Source organism: Danio rerio, chromosome 20, assembly GCF_049306965.1.
Source record: "Danio rerio strain Tuebingen ecotype United States chromosome 20, GRCz12tu, whole genome shotgun sequence".
Classification (NCBI taxonomy): domain Eukaryota; kingdom Metazoa; phylum Chordata; class Actinopteri; order Cypriniformes; family Danionidae; genus Danio; species Danio rerio.
In genome coordinates this window covers 28368946-28388289 of record NC_133195.1, presented here as the reverse complement: position 1 = coordinate 28388289, position 19344 = coordinate 28368946, and the positions used below count along the sequence as shown (strand labels likewise).

Genomic DNA, 19344 nt, shown 5'->3' with positions numbered 1-19344 from the left:
ATATTATTATAGCATTAAAATATAATATTATAATATCAATATTACAATATTCTACTTTTAAATATATTAAAATTTTATAATATTTTCTGTACTTTAATGGGAAGAGGTAGTCACTGCAGTATTTCTGTTGTTATATGCTGGTGTGTGTTGTGAATTGTGTAAATCTATTTAACCTGCAAAACAAGTTACCCCAAAAGGGGACAATAAAGTTTACAGAAACCGTAACAATGTCTCAGTAAGACAATGTTGAAATGCTTGGTTTTATGATCAAAACATATAATGCAGTGCAATGATTGCAGCATCATCCGACCAAAACAGCTCGTTTCGTATTGTGCATCATTCCAATAGTTCAATTATTTTTGTGCTCTTTAGTGGACTTCAGAGAGACAGAACTAACAAATTTGTAGAACGCACTTTAAATTACTGTACTTATAGCATGTACTTACAATGTTACTTAAGAAGAAACATAAGGATATGTTAAGTTTAGGTTTAAACGCAGGTTTGGGGGTTAACTATTTGTTACTTAGTTTATGTAATGTGTGTACACACAAACAGTGTTATGCATTTATAAAAAAAAAAATTAATTATTATATTGTTGTTACTATTTTATTTATCTTGGGACTTAATACAGCTTTTTATAAGTTGCTACTTCAGAATACTTTTGTTACATCTGAGAACAGATTTTATAACATCTGACAGTTTAGTGTTTGCTACTGTGATATACTGTGACTATATATCACAGATATTTTAGACTATAGATATGTTAGGTCAAACACACTTATGTTTAAGACATTAAAATGCTTTCTATACATGCTTGTATAATATTAATAGTTGCATTATAATAACTGATTATTTCATTCAGCTGATCATGTGGTCATTTCTCAATAAGAACCTCATCTCAAGGGCCATGTGTGTTTTTTTCAATTGGAAACTGGAAAGTCTACACAACATATAAAATGATACAGAAGAAATCACTTCTGATATAGAACAGTAGACTATATCGTGCGTTGCTGTTACAACTTTATACTAAATAATGTCTTTTTTTGATGTGAACAGGCTAAGACAGGCCTGTGTTTAAAATGACCTCGTGAGAATGTGTTTTATTTAAATAAATGTGTCAAATCTTTTTAATTAGCAAAAAATCAGTCTTTCAGTCTGTAATTATTTTAGACTGTGACCTGCACTTAGAGGCTTGAGCATTCATCAAATTAAAAGGGTATATATTTAGAAAGTGAAATGTTAGGGAATCGTCTGTTTTTATTGTGTGAAAGCACGGCCTCTGACTGCCACACCCTCGTGTTTCACGTGCAGCTGTGAGAGAAGCAGCGCCTCCGCGCGCGCACTCAATGCGTACGGAACTGTCGCGAGGAGGAGGGCGAGCACTCGCAGCATCAGCAACACACATCCACACACTCTCTCTCTCTCACACACACACACACACACACAAAGAGGTCAGCTCGCGTGCTGCGACTTGAATGGAAGATAACCGAGTGCCGCCAGACACAATAAAGGAAGCAAAGGAGCGGATCTCAGTGCCGTAACGCACGCCGGAGAGGTAGGAGATGATCAAACATTTGCTAATGCAGCTCAGTCGGTGATACTGACCTTGTCCTATAGTATAGACCATCTTCCAAAATCCACCATTCTTCACAGATGTGTGCACAGCTGGGTTGGCATGAACATGTCTCGAGCTGCATTTCGCGTTGAAATGCATGGTAATCTGTCATTAGAGAAAGACGCCGTCGACACGTTTGCATCATCACATCAATCTGCCCCTCCATATGGTGTCTTTTATTAGCTTGCTTATGAATGACAGTCGTTTTGATTAAGTGGTGCTTTGGATATCTCGTATATCTCTGTAAAACACCGAGTGTTTAAATGACGAGTCGTCAGTCATTCATAATATGGTGCAGGCAATTGATGCTGCCTGAGCTTCTGTGTCTTTTTCTCTCACGATGCATACCTGCCACAATGCATGCTTTTGTGGCAAAAGATGCCATCGATAGCATTGCCCGGTCTTACAAGGACGCGGGTGGCTACTCGCTATTTACATGAGGCAGATCTACATTTCTGATGCGCTTTATTAATGCACGAAAGGCGTCAATACTTACAACACCAATGGATTTTTAATAGACAGCGTGTCTGGCCTAATTTTTCGCCTTTTATCATGACGTAACGATGAGGTAATGCCACACTGAAATTTAAATTTCTGTTTGCTGTTATCTTTGTTTGTATTTGCTGTTTATAAGTACCCCGATGTGCTGATCCTTCGTGCATTGAGTGTGTTTATTGCGCACTTTACTAATGTTAAAGGCTCGGTGATGTTAAAATGACAACATCAATAACACATACATTTTGCATGTGGCTATATAAGGCTCTGATTTCTTCTCACTGTACACTTCATGACTATGACTGGGTGGAGGAAATTTAGTGGTTGCACACATGACATTAATTAGCATAGGTGTTTTCTTGCATGGAAATGAAATTGAACTCTCTAAATTGCTTGGATCACCTGCTTTTTGGATTAGGGATGTAGTGGTATTAAAATTGTGGGTAATATGAAAAGACAGTGTATTTTATAATAAGTACATTGTCTAAACATTTAAGTAATAATTGTAAATTCTATAGGGAAATAATTTTTACATTACAAAATTAAAAAAGTGCAGCATAAAAAAAAAAGATTTTCATTTGCAATGTTTAACCTTTTTTTAATCTTAAGCGAGTGTAAATGAAAGCAATAAATTAAAAGCAATTTAGTAAATATTTTTGACTAACCACAATGAATTAAACCATATGAACACGTGGAGAACAAACTCCACACAGAAATGCCAACTGACCAAGACCTGAACCAGCTAGAAATGTATAAAAAAGTACATTATTATATTGTTAAAATGTCAACATTTTTAATCTTATTACTTACTACTTCTTAGTATTTCATCAGTGTAGCTACTTCAGCAAATTGTGGATAATATATGAAAATACGATAAGTTTATTTTTGTAATAAGTACTTTATGTAAAAATATAAATAATAGTTGCAAATGCTATAAAAGAATAATTTTCACATTACAAAATCAAAAGGTGATTTTTATTCGCAATATTTAACCTTTTTTTTGAACCATAAGCGAGTGTTAAATAAAAAAGATATATTAAAAGCAATTTAGTGAACATTGTAACTAACCACAATGATTTAAACCATGGTATTTTGTGTGTTTTTATTTATGGAAATTGGTCGGGGTTTAAAAACACACTTATTATTATTTATTAAAATAAATCATAATTTAAATGAATAATCTGTTTAAAATGAACATATACTTTGGACACATACATTGGATCAGCACATGAAACTTGTAAAACAAGCAGAAACTTTCTTTAAATGCAGAGATAGACACACAAACTGCCTTAAGTTGCATATTGTAGGGCCTGCCATTTGAAGACTAGAAATTTCCCTCCATAAGACAGGAAACAGCCCCAGAAATTCCCACTGCTGACCTCAGTTCGGGGGCATGTTCCTCACATTCACCCTAGAGATTTGTGCGTTCGTGTAGAGGAAACCAGAGAAACTGCTCCCGAGGCTTCCTCCCACCGTAAATAATTCATGAAAAGGCCAATTAATATTAATCCATAAAAAGTACTGCATCAATACAAGTTGACCAGTGAAGGGGAAAGGCCCCTGTGTGTTTGACTGGAGTGTCTTTGCTTTTGTTGCTACGACAGACGATCCCGCAGCATAATCTGAATAAGGTTACACATCTCTAGACAGCAATGGGTGTGCCTCAAGCGTGCTGGACTTTATAGGATGCTATTTTCCACCAGAATATGGCCTAATTAAACCCTGCTTGTGGTTTTAACGTGAGAGACAATTGGCCCCAAAACATTATGTGGTATAACATTGCCCTCTAGTTGTAGTTTGACACAGACAGACAAAACTAATATAGAGTTGTCCATTGATCCCTAGAGGAATTCACATTGCCCTAGGGTGCAGATATTAAAATAAATGGGCATCGATAGACACTGTCATGCAATAGTAGACACTAATAGACACTTACAGAGTAAAGTGAACCCTGTAATGCAATCTGCACTTAAGTATTGCTTGAAATTACTTTTGCTGCTTGTTCAAACTACGTATTTAATATGAGTTTTTTGGGGGACAACTTAATTCTTTAATGTTGTTATACTTAAATTTGAAAAACGACTAAGCTAACTTAATCAAATTGTGTTGGGATAACATGAAGGAATTGTGAAATGAGGAAACCGGCATTTTTCACAGTGTAAGCAGAGATGAACACTTAAATTTGAAATATTAAGTCACGATTATCAAATTCTCATATTCGCTGAGAAATATACACAACTATGTAAAAAAATCTATATATATGCATTTGAATAAAAAATAAAAAATTTTCTTCAAACTACCAATTTCTTTCTTACATTTAAATAAAAAATGTAGAGCATAAAATGACAATTGGTTTTCAGTAATGTTTGAGTTAGTTATAGGCAACGAAATACCAATGTGTTAACTTAAAAAGATAAAGAATGGAAACTAGGGATGCTCCGATCAGGATTTTTGCAGCTGATCCCAAGTACCAATTCCTTGTCATGGTGATCGGCCAATACCAGTTCGTAGGGCTGGGCTGATAAACGATATTATATCGAATCGCAATAAAATTTATGTCAATAACAATGATAAGCCATCCGCTGCGTAAAACATATGCTGGATAAATTGTCAGTTCATTCCGCTTTGGCGACCCCAAATTAATAACCCGAAAAGTAAATGAATGAATGAACAATGATAACCTCTGGACTTTTTTACTCTATACTGATGTTAGAGCCAATTACACGGCAGAAATGTGCAATAATGGGAATCTAAATGTGTGTTGAAATTAGAGATGTACCGAATTTTCAGCCACTCAAAATTTATCAGCCAAAAATGTTATGCCATTTAATGAACCATCTAATTTTTGTAGCTTCAGTCATTGTTGGGGTACTCTTTTAAATCTGAAAGCATTAACAATATATATCATTCATTTTCTTGTCGGCTTAGCCCCTTTATTAATCCGGGGTTGCCACAGCGGGATGAACTGCCAACTCATCCAGCACATTTGAACATATTTTATATATAAACATTAATTTTATGTTATTTTATAAATATATGTATATTTATATTGTAATTGTTCAATATGGAAAATAAATATCGAGATTGGATTTTTGCCATATCGCCAAGCTCTACCGATTCTGATGCTTTAAGCTTTATAATGCAAAAAGCACATTTTCCCTCTAAGTATGATATTTAAGTGGATATCTCTGTCCTTGAGAATAAATTAAAGATGTTGCATTTAGTGTGGACATGTAATGGTCAGAAGCAGCTTTACTGAAAATAATATATAAAACAGATACAAAAATTGGTAAGAAAAATCACTAACAAAGTGATTTAGAAACATTGCAAATAATGAAGTAAATATTCAACATGTCTCTATGAAGTTAGTAGCGCATATTTGATGCATAGGAAGTTAAAATGCACTCCTATAAATCCATTACTTCTTTACTAAAAGGAAGCAGGTCCATAAACTACTGTTTATTGCAATAAGTATATTATGATAAGTTATATTATTACATTAAGTAATAAAATTTTTTTTCTAATATTTCCAGCCAGGTTTTAATGAACTTGCAATATTGTTAAAACATAGTTTCAACTCTGATATTTAAAAAATTTCAGTTCTTATATGTCTTCTACTTGTAAACTCATCGTAAACAAACAATTGTGATCAGTTCATGAAATCGGCCAGATTAGTGAGCACCAATTGAACCATGAAATGCGATTATTGGCAGATACCAATCTATGGCCGATCGATCGGAGCATCCCTAATGCAAATGCAATATTTGGTGGAATAACCATGATTTTCAAATCACAACAAATAAAATCATTGTCATTTTGACCAGTTTTCAAAAAAACTCACAATGACAATATTTTTATCTGAAATGTAAAAAAAAAATGTTAAAAATACCTTTATATGGTTAAACAAATATGAGCATTTTACTCAAACACAAAGTAAATACACGTTTATTCAGAGAAAATAAGAAATCTTAAGTGGTCTCTTAATATTTCCAATAACTAAACTTTATATTTACAGTGAAAATGTTGCCTATACACTAGAGCACATTATCACTGACATGTAGGTCAGACAATTCACCAGGGCAAGTGTGTGATTCACATGCATTTGAGGTTGAAAGCTTTAGAGTTCAGTTGGTCCTCATTAGTGTAAACACAACGATTATGTGCTCATTTCATGCATTTTTAACATACTTATCTTTTTTATGTACATGTTTGCTCTAAATTCTGATACTTTGTGAATAATTTCAGAATTAATAATAAATGCTAGTTTAATAATTTATCTGAAAGGTTGATGCTTTGACTAAAGCTTATGGATGTGGAGCAGGATGCGCACACACAAAACTATTGATGTAAATCTCAAATAGCAGAACATAATCAGCACAGACCTCTGTTAACAATGACTCTGCACAAGTCTCTGTACAAAACAAGGGACATTTTAGGAACGGAAGGGGTCAGAAAGGCAGACTGACGAAACAAAGACCAGATTTATCCAGTTCTAATGCATGCAGATGCCTTCTGTATTCACAGCTGTTTGTTCTGCATAAAAAACAGCCACTGTGTTTGTGTGTGTTTGATAGAAAGACTGTGACAGGGCATGGTTAGGAAATGTGTGTCTGTTAGAGAATTCTCTGTAATTACATTACCTGGTCCAACCCAGTTCCTCCTCTCATTTTAATCAGCAACTCTATGCTGTAAGTAAGACACTTCAGTTCTCTGCGAACAGTGGAATATTATACAATAGCTGTGGCTGCCCGGTGATAATTCTTAGATAATAGCAGCTCTAATTTCATCCAAACCACAAAGTCATGTTGTACGGGAAACACCTTAGCAGAACACAGGTCAGTCCTTGACTACACACAACTTTTGATCAACACAGATTTGGTGGTTTTTATAGACATTCTATTCAATTTTAAATTAAATCATCATTTACAACACAACAACATATAGTTATGCCAGTATTTTTTCTTTTTTACTCTACATAGGAGAAGAATTCACGTACTTTTCTTTCAATTTTCTACATTTATAGTGAGAAATAGAAGTGGTCTATAACTTAGATCAATTCTGGGTTCAGGATGCATATAATGACATTCTTGCCATCTTAAGTTTCCTATATTATTAACATTTATTTCCTTATAATTTCGGAGTAAATGATCACTTTTGTGTCATGTCCATCGGTATAAATCTTTAGCACAGACCTGGGCATTTTTACGGCTTCTTTCATCTGCCTGTCTGAATTATTTATTTAATTTAAATTTAACCGCAAACAGGGCTTTGCAATGCACAGATCTGATATTGTGAGTCAACAAAAGGGGACTTTCATATATAATGCCTTTGCGCGTTTAGTTTAATTATTTTAAATGGAGATGGTCGAGTTCAGCGTGCAAATAGGAAGGGATGCACATGCTGTATGTCACGCTCACGTTTTCCAGGCACCGTGAGTTGAAAAAATCTAAATATTCAGAGTGCCACTAGCGAACCACAAGTCATGTGACAGGAACTAACCAGGTAGCCTCACACTTATATGGAATTACACAGTAATAAAGGTTGGCTAATTATTTCAGATTAACAATTTAACAATACAGATACAGATCCTCTTTCAGTGATGATCATTACATCACATATCCACCTCACATTCAACCAGACTTCAGTGCACTTGTTCAGGCTAGAATTCTCTCACAGAAAAATCTATATGTGAATGAATGAATAAATAAATAAATAAAATTAAGAAATAAAGAAATAAATATTAACTAAGGTGAAGCAATCAAAACTCAATGGCATTTATATGAAGTGGATATTGTGATGCTGGTCTTTAAAGTACTTTTTGTGTAAAAATTTTTTTAAACTTTAGATTTTTAAAAAATGTTTCAGAGAATGAACATCCACTCCCCCCACCCCCAACCCCCGCTTTAGCATGATAGACACATTGAAGACGACTGGAAAATATAAAAACAAAAATATGTAAGTAACCAGATTTAAGAGCTGGGGTCCGTTCTTCGTACGTGGATTACTCAGTTAGCTGGATTTAGATATTGACGATTTGACATGATCCAGAATCGTTTCGTTCTTCAAAGCTGATCCGAGAGTTGTTGACATAGCAACAGTTCTGCTAGCTTAAACCTGATCGGGAGCAGGTTCAGTTTATATAAACAGGATAAGATCGGCTCAGTTCAAGCAAAGATAATAGAGAAGGTATGTACCGAATTCTGATATTTTCTTACAATAGTGGTTATATACACTTGGGAAAATAGTAACTATTTTAAATATATATATAAAGTTATAGTTATTAATAAAATAAATAAAGTTATACATATTAATAAAACTTATGCAATCTGCACTCTCGAAATGAAAGTACAAAGACTGCCACCTGCTGGTGCAAAGAGAAAACATGAACTTTTTAGATCGCTTTAGTACAATTTGTGTAAAATAGAAATGCACAATGTGTGACTTTTTAAAAAAATAAATTATACATTAATGCAGTCATAAACATGTTTTGACAGTTAATATGCCAGTGATTATGCTTAACAAAAGTTGCAGACGCCTTTACCAATATCAAACTGCTTTTGAAAACATCCAGTTATTCCATACAGGATTAAAAAAACGGCTATTATAATAAAGAAAATCTTTTCTAAATGTAGAACTAAATACACTGATATGCATTGAAATACATGATGAATACTCTTGACACATGAAAGAGTAAAGCCTGCAGCTCACAACAAATGTGGAAGGTTATTGCGTATCATATTTAACAAGCCGTTTACTGCTAATTTGATGTAATTTTGCTCACATGGATAATTGAATATTAATCAGATGATGTCATCACGCTGCTGTGCCGTCAGCCAATCTTTGCACTGCTGATCATGATTTCGAGGATCGATAGATCTGTCCTTCACAACACACGCAGCGATCTCAGATCAGTTCATCTAGACATTCTAATCTGATTCGCGAACTTGTTTGAAGAACCAAATTAGCGAGAGATCAGTTATCAAGATTAAAAGATCCAGGATCTGCCAAATCATCTTAGATCATTTAAGCGAGGTACGAAGAACGGACCCCTGAATTTAAAAACAAAAATCTAATGTATATTGCTGATAATAACATAATATTTCATATAGAAGTTGCCAATATGTTTCATACAAATGTATTGTGATTAATACATTTAAGAATGGCTAAATGTTTTATATCATTATGTAGAAAAAGAAAGGCATATTTAAAGTCAAATGTAATTTACAGTTTTTCTCAGTCGCTTTGGTGCGTTTCTCACAACACTAGTGCATTGTTGCACAACAGTTAATGCATTTCTCAAAACAATTAGTACAAACTGCAAAACCTAGCTGATAACCTGCAAAAGTGTGTCACATGCTCAAAATGGATAGTTCATTCCTCAAAAGCAAGTATTCATGTCAATCAAAGTGTCAGTATCATCAAAATGAAAAGTCCTGACACCATTGTTTATGAACAAGATAGTCAAATGGCTTAGTCATGTTTTCATTATGACAGTTTAATCTCTACATTTTTTCAATGCAAAAAAGTCAGATTTTGGTGACACTTCTTGAAAATGCTCAAGACAGCACTATATACTATTTGCACAACCATTTGAAAACTATAGTAAAGTTAGACATCACTGCATTGAGTGAGTTATCTGAGTACAAGACACTGAATATGTATGTTTCACATTTTTACTGCATTTGCTCTTTGCAATCCTAATTTATTCCCAGCATTGTGCAAAATACTGTAATAAACACACCCTTATTTACAACAAAACTCCCTTTACGTAGAGCTGTGCACAACTGTAAACAATATTGCAGTACATATTGGAACTGAGCCTACAACATACACAGGTCTGTAAATCATTCATCAAATTGTTCAATTTTTTGCATCCCTTTTGCATCCTTCCTCCTTACCCTATCCTTTTTGTTCAATTTTCAGGAAAATAAAGATTTAAATTTGTTTTATAAAATTTGTTTGACAGATTTTGACAACTAGTTCAACATTTTTGTATGTAATGACTCAAGTAATGAAATGAAGACTAATAGTTTTATATGGAATGACTATTCAGCATTCACAAGTTTAGTTAATTTTGACTGACATGACATAAGCAGATGATAATGTTATAAACAGCAGAGAGTTGTATGAAAGCAATTGATGCATGTTCAAAAGCATTTGCAATTTGTTGAAAAGAATGAGAAACTGCTACTAGAATGTGCACAAATGACTATTTGTTTTGAGAAATGCATGACCTGTTGTGCAAATATAAATAGTGTAGTGAGAAATGCACCAAAGCGACTGAGAAAAACTGTAAAGCTCAGTGTGTATGACTTCACATTTTTGGCCATACATAATTATTTGTGCATAATAAGCGCATGCAGTATTTATGGAATACAGTATTTACAGAAGCTGTCAATAAAAGGGGGGGGGGGTGTCTAGAGACAGTCAGAAAGATAGATAGAATGTTAGAACAATGGATATCATGTTACAATGATAGACATAATGATTTCACTTTGGACTGACAGACAAATAGATAGATAGATAGATAGATAGATAGATAGATAGACAGACAGACAGACAGACGGACGGACGGACGGACGGATGGATGGATGAATGGTTGGATGGATAAACGGATGGATAGAATGATGGATAGATAGATGGATGGATGGAGGGATGGATCGATAGACAGTTTTTGTTATGTCATCTTTAGGTGTTTAATTAAGCAAAGAGTTATATAATTAAGAATTGACTGGAAATCAATGCATTAATTTGCAACATATCAATCAAATCGAAGACTATAAAATAGTTCTCGATGGATTCATATTCTGCAATTTGGGATCACCAGGGGCCATGTGCTTTATTAGAGTGGGCTGCTCGTCTTGGCCTGCTCTTTTACAGATCTTGAAAGGTAATGTTTTCATATTGAATCGAATTCTACGACGATTCCCTTCTGTGTCTGTTCTGTGGGAGTTCTTATTAAATGCCAGTATTCACTGCCAGGGTGAGTCACTATACAGTCTCTGAGGTTTAACACATCCAAGAAAGACTCCGGTGCAAGAGATTCTGAATGTTAGCGAGTGCTAGAAACACCAGCAAGATAATGAACATATTTTTAGAAGCGAAAGCAAACAACTGAAAATAGTAGTGTTGAAGCCACAGTGTATAATTTCCACACCACTGATAATCCAATAATGACTGTTTCTGAATAGGTTTCTCAAGCACACCTACTGTACATTTTACTGCCATGAAACTGTTTGAGTCAAACACTGATACGTTAGATTAATAATCTAGTTTAAAGATAGTTTACTAACACATCTCAACACATAGGAGAAATTATTTTTAAATCAAGAAAACTGCACAGATCAGCACGAATGCTTTCACAAAGCATTGCTTGTTCATAAAAAAGCATTGCATGCTCATGAACATGCGTGTCAGTAGTGCTGAGGATAGCAGAAATGACAGGTTTAATTGTTTATGCTCGCTGCTAAGTGTTCTTGTCCTTTGAGAGGACATATTATCCTATGAGATCTTAATTAACAGTAACTGAGGGACATGGCCATTTGTAATCGATGTGTTTTGAGTGTGCAAATAAAGGGCTCACAGGACATACATAGAAACGTTTACAAAATTTAATTTTTTACATGTGTAAACAACAATTTAAGACACACCAAAAGCATACTCCATGTTTTTAGCCATTATAAAACAGCATAACTGCTAGTAATGTTTGTACACAGCAGTTCAGTAAATGTTAGTGAAGGTTCATATTTGGTAACTTATATTTCAAGCGCAATATTGCCAGTTACTGTTTGTGTTTCTTTTGTAGTTCCTAAAAAAAAATTGGCCCAGACGAATTGTTGGTGTTTTTATTGTTGACTGAACCAGTGCTTTAGTCAACAGTTGAATTTCAGTCAACAAATTGACAGAGCGAATAAATCCATTGTTAACTATTAAAAGCAGTGTGTTTTTGGGGGAAAAAAAACTGTTTAGTGAAAGTTCCAATGTCTCCCATCATAAAGAGAGTGGCTGTGTCTGAAATTGCCTTTAAATAGTACACTATTCAGGGAAACGAACATTTATGGTGGTGTCCATTTATGCTTAATTCCTGTCTTGCCAATAGATGGCACCTGCAGGTGAATCATAGTAATATAGCATCATTTTTAGTTGATTATTCAATTGTTTATTCATGTTAGTTTTCATGACAGTTCAAAGTGCTTGGGCATTATATTGGTACCATGGGAAGGGATAAGTAAACCATGCAGAGTCACTTTAAATTATGTGTTTTTATTCAACAACTATGCTACTAAAGTAATATATTACTATTTAAATGCATTGCTTAATATAATGCATTAATGTCTACATATGTTTTTACATAGTACTTTTATTTTTAAAATATTAATACTCTACTCTGATAACCATATACCACAAAACGTGTCTTTTTTTGCTGCATTCCAATTCACATACTTATACTACGCCACACGCCCTAAAATTATGTACTTTTTTTGTAAAGGAAAAGATTGTTATGCTGCTTAGTTCCGTCCCCTGTCAATCATCTCGACACATCATCTACATTTCTTTCATATTTAATTTCCTACCTTAGAAGCAGCAGTAGCAGCAAGGTAATTTGCCATTCACGAGTCCTTCATGTAGAGAAATCTCCTCAGCTCTTTTAGTAAAATGCATACAGGAGTTAATGTACAAACATATCTTGATATAAGTTCACAATGTTATTGCAGTTGAAATATAACACAGAAAACGTGATTTAAACATGTTCCAGTGGGCTAGATATTAGTTAACAGTCACAATTTCACTGTAGCCTCACTACTTGACAGTTGGTCTCGCGTGTCCGCCATGTTTGTAGTTTGTTTACTCTTTTTATGTGAGTTTGTAGTTCTAATCAAATTTACATCCAACATGCAATGTATTGTGGGCAATACATATTAGCGGTTAGAGTTTTGACGCTTCTACACTACAAATTTTTAACCTCTGGCATACTCTTTTCAACATACTATGGTTAGGAACATACTAATGTTACAATACTATTTAGGATGTAGAGTATATGCGAATTGAGACGCAGCATTTATCTTTTTATCTTATCCCTCCTCAATGACAATATTTTATAGTATAACTTTTTTTTGAGTATGACTATGAGTAGAAAATTATCTCCAGATGTAAAAACAGCAAGTTACTACACCTAACAATGAAAGCAATTATATAACCGCATCAATACAACTCAAAAACAGTAAAACTGCACAATGAGTACAGAAAGCAGAGTAGATCTGACTTAAATGTATTCATTTAATTTAATCAGAAATAATTGTAAATTTAAGTAACAATTCTAAGTAAAATATAAACAGATTACAGCTACTTGTGTATTTACTGTGGATTCTACTTCACAAGTAACAATCATACATGTTTTCCAATTAAGAATTTTGATGAAGTAATGCAATATGCATTAAAGGTCAAGTTTTTACATGGTCAGATGCCCACAGGAAGGTAGATTACTCTAAATTAACCCTATTAGAGCTGTTTTCTGACACTGGAGACAGGTAGCAGTTTCTGCTGTCATTGATCCACCACATGTCTTCATGCTGTTAATAGAAGCCCTTGTTCTTAGAAATTGTTTTAACACAATACACACACGCATCCTCACATACGCTGACAAACAAGCTTACAGCCACAGTCTTTGTGCACGTTGAGCAGTTTGAAATGATCAATGCATGTCTGTTCTTCCTGCCCCAGCTAAGCTGGCCAATGAACAAAGTGCCATTCTGTGAGCAGCAACAGAGAGAGCTGTATAAACAAGCGCTCAACCTCACCATCAGCACCCACTTTCTCCTCACTCAGACACATTCTAGGATTGTTTTCGGTCACATGTGTAAACACATCTCGCCACTCAGCTTTCACATAGGACATCATGCTGTAACGGTGGTCACACACACACAAAAAAAAAAAAAAAAAATTTAATTAATAACTCTTAGATTAAATTCGAACCCGGGTCTCCCGCATGGCAGGCGAGATTTCTACCACTGAACCACGGAAGGTGCTGTTGAGGCGGTGCGTCTGGTAATATCTCCCTCTAACGCAGTCACCCTCGGGCAAAAAAAAAATAAAATATATTATAATATAACATACATATATTAACAAATTTTATGCATGATTTCGGGTGCCAGACAAGTTTTAAACCTTGCCACAAATAAATTTAACTATAATTAATTACCCAGGATAGCGAAAACAAAACTTATACAAGACCCTCCGTTACATACAGTAACATAGAACCATACGAAATAAGAACAAGAAAATCGAATTCCACTTAGAAAGATTTAATGAATTAATTTAAATGGCAAATACAACTACAAGTAACAACAATACCAAAATTAAATATTTATATAGTCAATATCCTACAATCATTTTAAGTAACCCAAAACAAGATTCCTCTCTAAAAACAACAACAAATACACCAAGAAATAAATAAACAAAACTTTTCAAATTTCTCAAATAACTAATTAAATGAAAATAAAGGGAGGTTGGGTGGAGAATGTATGTATGTAAGTGTATGAGTGAAACTGACCCAAGAGGCTTGCAGTGGTGACGTCAGGAGGTTACACGTCAGCAGTTCACTGGCTGGCAGGTGACTTGGCAGAACGGACAGAAATGATAAACAGGCAGCCGTTTTCGGAGGTGTCCTAACACGTCGCACCGGTAATTTTTCAACACGAAGGTAACGTAAGACTGGCACTCGTCAGCAATTACCAGGAAACTTGGTGTTACGGTGGCTATAAAGGACAAGTCAGTGAAAACTTGAGCATCGCCGCATCTCTTCCTCAGCTTCCTCAGACCCAGGCAGAGCCACACCCGCAATGCAACTTGGTGACGCAAACACCACTCCCACACTGGAGGTCAGAACTCTCTCTCTCAGAAGAAAGAAAAAAACCCTTTTATATAATTTCCCATCATTGTAATTGGTTGTAGCATCCAATGGGGTTGAACTCATTATAAAAGGCAGTGACAAAGGAAGTAAACACAAAATAGGGGCAGTACAGAAAGTTTCTGTATTGTCACATTCTCCCCCCCTTGACAAAACAACCCATGGTTGTTAAAAGAAATACAATCAAAATCCAAAAAATTCCTCCTCTTCAGAAGTTTCTTCAAACAATTCCCGCAGTCGTTTTTTTTCTTGGACTTCCAACTCCTCAGCTGTTGGGAAACATTCTTTAAGGTTACACACATGTACTGTGCGCACATCTTCTCCAGTTTCCTCCAAGGCTATACGATAATTTAAAGGTCCCAGTTGTTTTAAAACTCGGTAAGGTCCATTCCATTTTGGTGCCAGCTTGGCACTGAACTTGTGCTGTGCACTGGACTGAGGGAAATTGCGCAACCATACTCTGTCTTTATTTTTGAAACCGGCCTCTCTTCTCTTTTTGTTGTAGTTTCGGAGTTGGCGTTGTTGTGCCCTTCGGCAATTCTCTTGAACTTGTGACTTCAGTTGTTGTATGTGACAGACTACATCATAAGAGGTATTATCGGGGATAAGATTCTGACCATGAAGTATTTTATCCATTGGTCCATGCAGTTTTCTTCCAATCTGCAGTTCTGCTGGAGTTACTCCCGTGGTTTCCTGGATGGCAGTATTCATTGCGAATCTCATCTCAGGTAAGAACTGATCCCATTTGCTGTGGTTGTCATCCACATATGACGCAATCATACTTTTGACAGTTCTATTCACCCGTTCTGTCATATTGGTCTGAGGGTGATAAGCCGTTGTTAGCTTCTGTGTAACTCCCCACTTTTCACATACATTCTTAAACACAGATGAGATGAACTGTGTTCCTCGATCAGAGAGAATGAAGTCTGGAACCCCCCAACGGGTTAAGATTTCTCTTCTAAAAATCACAGCAACACTCTGAGCATTTGCCTGACGCATGGGAAAGAACTCAACCCATTTGGAGTAATAGTCAACAAACACCCACAAATACTCGTTTTGTTGTGTACTCCGAGGTAGGGGTCCCATAATATCAACTACAAGCATTTGATTAGGTCGAGAGGTGATGGTTGATTGAAGTTTTCCTGCTGGTTTCTGATTATCATACTTGATCGTTTGACACTTCACACATTCTTTAACGTGTCTCTTCACATCAGTCCATAAGCCTGGCCAAAAAGCAACTGCTTGGATTCGTTTATAAGTTTTGTATATTCCATGATGGCCACTTAGCGGGTGTGAATGATAGTGATGAAGTAGTGTCGGCCGAAGACGGTTTGGAACATACACACGATAATGTACTTGGTCATTCTTCAGGTAAGTTTTATGGTACAGCTTGTCCTCTATCACTTCATATTGTTCCAATTGATTTGGTTCTTCTGCTACAGCCTGTAGTAGTTTTGTTGTTTCTTCATCTGAATGTTGTTCCTCCCATAGGACAACATCAGAAACTGGAAGCTCTGTGTGCTGGTCTGTTTGCTGCTTCGTGTAAATTGCTGTAACAGGAGAAATTGTAGTGAGAGGTGATCTGGACAAAGCATCAGGAGCTACATTTAACTTCCCTTTTCGGTATTCAATGATGAAGTTGAATTTCTGCAGTCTCAAGACCCATCGAATAAGGCGGCTGTTAGTTTTTGTGGATCCCATCACCCACTGAAGAGCAGAATGGTCCGTTACTACTGTGAAGAGCTTGTACTCTAGGTAATGTTGCCACTTCTCCAATGCCCAAACAACAGCTAAACATTCTTTTTCTGTTGCAGTGTAATTTACCTCAGCCCCAGTTAAGGTGCGACTGGCATAGGCAATGACCTCTTCACTACCTGGATCCTTTCGTTGAGTGAGAATAGCACCCAGTCCTGTATCGCTGGCATCAGTGTATACAATGAAAGGTATTTTGAGGTCTGGGTGGCCAAGAATGGGAGGTGAGGTAAGGCATGATCTTAACTGGTCAAATGATTGTTGACACTGTGCTGTCCATTTAAACACCTGTCCTTTTTTCTTCAGGGCATTGAGGGGCTCAGCAATTTTTGAAAAGTTTTGCACAAACCGGTGGTACCAGCCGGCTAGTCCCAGGAATCGCTGAACTTCCTTCAGATTGTTGGGTGTAGGAAAAGAGAGAATGGCCTCAACTTTGCTCGGATCTGCCGTGATACCTTTAGCATTTACCACATGCCCTAGAAACGTGATCTCTGGTAGGAAAAACTTGCATTTTTCCAGGTTGATGGTCAGTCCAGCAGCTTCTAGCCTGTGGAGGATGGTTTGCAGATCACAGAAGTGTTGGGTCACTGAGGGAGAATACACAATTATGTCATCAATGTAGACAAGGCATATCTTTCGTCTTAGTTCCCCTAGTACGGTCTCCATTAACCTCTGGAATGTAGCAGGTGCATTTTTTAATCCAAAAGGCATAACATTAAATTGATATAACCCATCAGACACAATAAAAGCAGTCTTTGCTTTGCTGTCAGGATCCATCATCACTTGCCAATACCCACTGTTTAAATCGATGGTAGAAAAAATTGTTGATCCAGAGAGAGATTCTAGTATCTCTGTGATGTTTGGAAGAGGGTAAGCATCATTTTCCGTTATTGCATTTACTTTGCGGTAGTCCACACAGAATCTTAACTTGCCATTTTTCTTAGGAACCAACACCACCGGTGAAGCCCAAGAAGAATGTGATGGTTCTACAATACCGTCTCTCAACATTTGTTCCAATTGCTCCTCCATCACCTGTTGTTTTACAGGAGACAAACGATATGGCTTTTGTTTGATAGGTACCTGACTGGTGGTGTAGATACGGTGTTGAAGTAACTTGGTTTTCCCAGTTCTTTGAGTACATACCCTGGGGTTATTCTGCAGGATCTGTAGTAACTGTTGCTTTTCTTCTTTGGGAAGCTGTGCTTCACTTACAGCATTCCAGATCTGTGTTGCATCATCGACATGATCAGTTTGTAGCATACCCAATGAGGTTTGAGGTGGAGGGACAGCACTTAACAAGGTGAGATTGAGTTTGTTCTTTCTGAGCGTCTTTTTCTGTCATGGGTGTCATTTTAACTAGAGGTTCACTTGCATATCCAGGTTGAAATGGGTGTTCTTCAGTAGGATCAGACGTAAAAGAATACTTGCGTTCACTAACATGAATTTTCAGACCACTAAAGAATATGAAGTCCAAACCCAAGATGATGGCATATGCAAGAGCTTGAGATGGGAGGACAACAGCAGGTACTACAAAGGATTTACCATGTATTTGAATAGTGATGTTTAACCATCCTAAGGGTATCTCCGCTTTTCCATTAGCCAAGTAAAGAGGTCCACTCGACCAGTTTTGTAGCTGGGCAGAGGTATCAAAATGCTGCATTAGACTTTCATGTATTAGCGTGTAGCTTGCTCCAGTGTCCAGTATGGCTTTTCCAAACCATGATCCAATACTAATTGGGACAACTAATTGTTGTGGAATGGCCAGAGATGACATAGTTGTAGATGGAAGGAAAACATTTGGAACTTCTTTTGTTGATTGGGGTGTTTCTGAGGCTGCTACAATGATGTTCGTAGGTCGACCTCCTGACTTTGCAGCATGAAAACTCTTTCCATGGTTTGGGTGATGTTGCGTGGAAGATTGCTGGGAAGGTGGAGTTAAATACATTGGGCAATTTCCCGGTGGATGTGGACCACTGCACCTCCAACACTGAATAGGCTGTTTCTCAACAGGTCGATTGGAGAAAGATTTTTGTGAACTTGCTTGTTTGTGAGCCATTCGACTTTCATACCGTCTTTGTTCTTCATAGTCTCGTTCCAATAGATATCCCAATTTAACTAGATCCTCCACAGTGTTCACTCTACTGCGCAGTTGGCTGGCAAGGTATGGTTTGATATTTTTTAGGATCATTTTTACAATTTCAGTCTCTGTTAGAGTGGATTTCCATCTTTTACAAAGTGCTCGATAAGTAAATGCAAAATCTCGAATTGACTCTCTGTCTCCTTGAACTCTAGTACGAACACGCTCAGCAAGCTCATCTTCGTAGTCTTCAGACAGGAATGCAGAAAGAAATGCAGACTCAAATTCCTTCCAAGTCGCAATATTGGAGCGACTCACTTCCCACCAGTCCCGAGCTGTGCCATATAAGACAGTGCGAAAGGTAGCCAAAAGATCTGCATCTGTCAAAGGATGAAGTGCCAGGAAATCTTGACATTTTGTTAGGTACAATAAAGGGTCAGTATCATCTGTATGTCGTCCAAAGGTGGGAAAAGTTAATTTAAGGTGATCACTTTTGAC

The 19344-nt window shown here is 36.3% G+C and overlaps 1 protein-coding gene across 5 annotated transcripts in view; it reads left to right on the top strand.

Moving 5' to 3' along the window:
- Nucleotides 1-1332: 1332 nt before the first annotated feature.
- The window catches only part of cracd (capping protein inhibiting regulator of actin dynamics), a 49404-nt gene continuing 31392 nt past the window's right edge, over nucleotides 1333-19344 (top strand). For 2 of the 5 annotated variants that reach the window (XM_073933102.1, XM_068215548.1), the window contains exon 1: nucleotides 1340-1555. The gene's annotated coding sequence lies outside the window, so the exon portion shown is untranslated. Of the gene's footprint in view, nucleotides 1556-1725; nucleotides 2184-16831; nucleotides 16999-17075; nucleotides 17456-17539; nucleotides 17640-17713; nucleotides 18070-18149; nucleotides 18294-18623; nucleotides 18780-18856; nucleotides 18931-19061; nucleotides 19282-19344 lie in introns of those variants that run through there. The other 3 variants (XM_073933101.1, NM_001347678.1, XM_073933107.1) reach the window with 3 other exon arrangements.